Raw genomic sequence first — 3251 nt, forward strand, 5'->3', positions numbered from 1 at the left:
GGCGAACGAGCCGGAGGGGTGCGGGGGGCGGGAGAGATAAAGGGGGAGGGGAGGGACCTGAGACGGGCGGGGAGGGGCCGTGGGCGGGGCGGGGGGAGGGGAGGCCGGCGGCGCGCGGTCGGGGGAGGGGGAACCCCGGGAGCCCCGAAAGCCCCGGGAACCGGGCCTGAGGCCCGCAGCGGGCCGCCGGGCTCGCGGAGCTGGCTTTAGCTGGGAGCTGGAAGGGCGACCTGGGGAACCCGCCGGTGCCTGGGCGCGCAGGGGCGCGGCGGAGGATCAGCACCGCGGACAGCGCCCAGGCCGCCAGGCCGCGATCCGCTCCGCCCCGCCCGCCCTGGCGTAGGAAGGAGAGGCAGCGCCCGCACCCGCGCCGGGAAGGCTTGGGGCGAAGCGCGATCTGACCAGTGGGCTGGGAATCCGTCCCGTGTCTAGGCAGCAGCAAACCCGCCCCAGACCTCTCACTAGCTGTGTGGCCTTGGGCGAGTCACATCATGTCTCTGGGCTCCAGTTGATAAGACGCCCTATTTCACCCTATATGAGGGTCCCAAGAGCCAAGGGAAGATCCTTTACAAACTCCAAAGTTCAGGCCGGGCGCAGTGGCTCACCCCTGTAATCCCAGCACTTTGGGATTGAGGCGGGCGGATTACCTGAAGTCTGGAGTTCGAGACCAGCCTGGCCAACATGGTGAATCCTGATCTCTACTAAAACTACAAAAATTAGCTGGGCGTGGCGGGCGCCTGTAATCCCAGCTACTCGGGAGACTGAGGCAGGAGAATCTTTTGAACCCGGGAGGCAGAGGTTGCAGTGGCCAAGATTGTGCCACCGCACTCCAGCCTGGGTGACAGAGCGAGACTGTCAAAAACAAAAATCTCCAAAGTTCAGAACACGTGCAAGGCATTGCTGTTGATCCATTTTCACTGAACGTGGGAGGCTTCAGGAGTCCCACTGTGTGCCTCAAAAGTGTGGCTGCCCTGATATCTTCCTCCTCCCTGGGCTTGGTCTCATATGTAGATAAGGATAATGGTGATCTATGTAGCTCATAAGATCTTCAGGTTGTTGTGCGGATTAAATGAATTCCTTCCTGTGAAGTGCTCAGAACAGTGCTGCTGAGTGCTTGTTAGGCCTCTGTGCTCATGACAAGGGATGAGGTAGCATTGTGTGAGTGGCAGGTGGCTCAGAGATTCCTCTGCATAAGTCATTCCCGTCCCTGCCTGGAGGACTGGGCTGAGTGGATTCAGGCTAACGGGCTGGTGCCTGGCTTTTCGCACTCCATTGCTAGCCAAATAATCCCTGGCCTTTCCTCCTGGACCAAATTTTCAGAGAAGCCCTGTACCTTCAGAGCTGGGAGACCCTGCCCTTGCCACAGAGGCCCTGGGGAGGCCTCAAGGGTACCCTACCTCTCTGGGTCCCTTTCCTCCCTGTCCTCCCCACTTTCCAAAGGTTAACTGGACTCAGGTGTCAACAAATCAAAAGCTTTAGCTGCTCCTGGAAAATTCTAAGCCTAAAGAGTTGCAAGGGCCAGGTGCAGTGGCTCACGCCTCTAATCCCAGCGTTTTGGGAGGCTGAGGTAGGTGGATCATGAGGTGACAGGTGCCTGTAATCCCAGCTACCTGGGAGGCTGAAGCAGGAGAATCGCTTGAACCCGGGCGGCAGAGGTTGCAGTGAGCCAAGATCGTGCCACTGCACTCCAGCCTGGGTGAGAGAGTGGGACTCCATCTCAAAACAAACGAACAAATGGAGAGTTGCAGGAATGACTCTCTTAGGTGGCTTGACAGACTGCGGGGTTTGAATTCTGTTCAAAGGCCTCTCAAATCCCACCCTGCAGGAATGCTGGCTACTAGCTGCACTGTGGGTGGCCCCTCTTCATCCTGTCTGAGGAAATCCTTGGGAGAGGAACAGAAAGGCCAGCCTCGCCCCACTTCCTGTCCCTTGCTGTCCTTCCTAGAGGGCAGTATTCCTGGGCTGTGCTCCTTGGACTTGCATATCAGTGTCTCCAGCAGCAGTGTGAGTCCTGATGAACCATCCATATTCTCTTCATTTCATGAGATATCGGTAAGAATGATGAAAGGTATGTTTTTTTTATCTCCAAAAACAGATGATATGAAGGAGCCTGACAACCTGGCTTCTGGCCCCAGCTCTGTTACTTACTACTTGGGTAATTCTGGGCAAGTCTCAGCCTTTCAGAGCTCCAGTGCCTTCTCAGTAAAATGGGAAGAGTAACATTTACTCTGCCCACAGGATCCTTGTGAGGCTGTCTTAAGGTACAAGTGAAGGGGTTGATAAAGGGCACATGGATAGAATTATTATGACTAAGTCTCAAATGTTTTTCTCCTTGATCTGTGTCAGGATGAATCCTGGAACTCTGGCATTTATTTATTTATTTATTTAAAGTGGAGTCTCACCCTTTCACCCAGGCTGGAGTGAAGTGGCACGATCTCAGCTCACTGCAACTTCCACCCTGTGGGTTCAAGCGATTCTCCTGCCTCAGCCTCCCAAGTAACTGGGATTACAGGCATGCACCACCGTGCCCGGCTAATTTTTGTATTTCTAGTAGAGACGGAGTTTCACCATGTTGGCCAGGCTGGTTTCGAACTCCTGACCTCAAGTGATCCACCCACCTCGGCCTCCCAAAGTGCTGGGACTACAGGTGTGAGCCACTGAGCCCGGCCTTTTTTTTTTTTTTTTTTTTTCCTGAGAGGGAATCTAGCTCTGTTACCCAGGCTGGAGTGCAATGGCGTGATCTGTTTACTGAATCCTCTACCTCCTGGGTTCAAGCAATTCTCCTGCCTCGGTCTTCCAGGTAGCTGGGATTATAGGCGTATGCCACCACACCCAACTGATTTTTGTGTTTTTAGTAGAGACAGGGTTTTGCCATATTGGCCAGGCAGGTCTCAAGCTCCTGACCTCAGGTGGATCTGCCTACCTAGGTATCCCAAAGTGCTAGGATTATAGGCGTGAGCCACCGCGCCTGGCCTTTTTTTCTATTTTCTTTGTTTTTCCTTTTCTTTTTTTTAAGAGACAAGGCCTGGCTCTGCTGCATAGGCTGGAGTGCAGTGGTGCAATCACAGCTCACCACAGCCTCGAACTCCTGGGCTCAAGTGATCCTGCAGCCTCAGCCTCCTAAAGTGCTAGGATTACAGAAGTAAGCCACTGCATCTAGCTCTGTTTTCTTTTTAGTTTTGAGACAGGGTCTCAGTCTGTTGCTCAGGACGGAGTGCAGTCGTGCAAACACAGCCCACTGCAGCCTCAAC

The sequence above is a fragment of the Chlorocebus sabaeus genome, chromosome 16, assembly GCF_047675955.1.
Source record: "Chlorocebus sabaeus isolate Y175 chromosome 16, mChlSab1.0.hap1, whole genome shotgun sequence".
In the NCBI taxonomy this organism is placed as follows: Eukaryota; Metazoa; Chordata; class Mammalia; order Primates; family Cercopithecidae; genus Chlorocebus; species Chlorocebus sabaeus.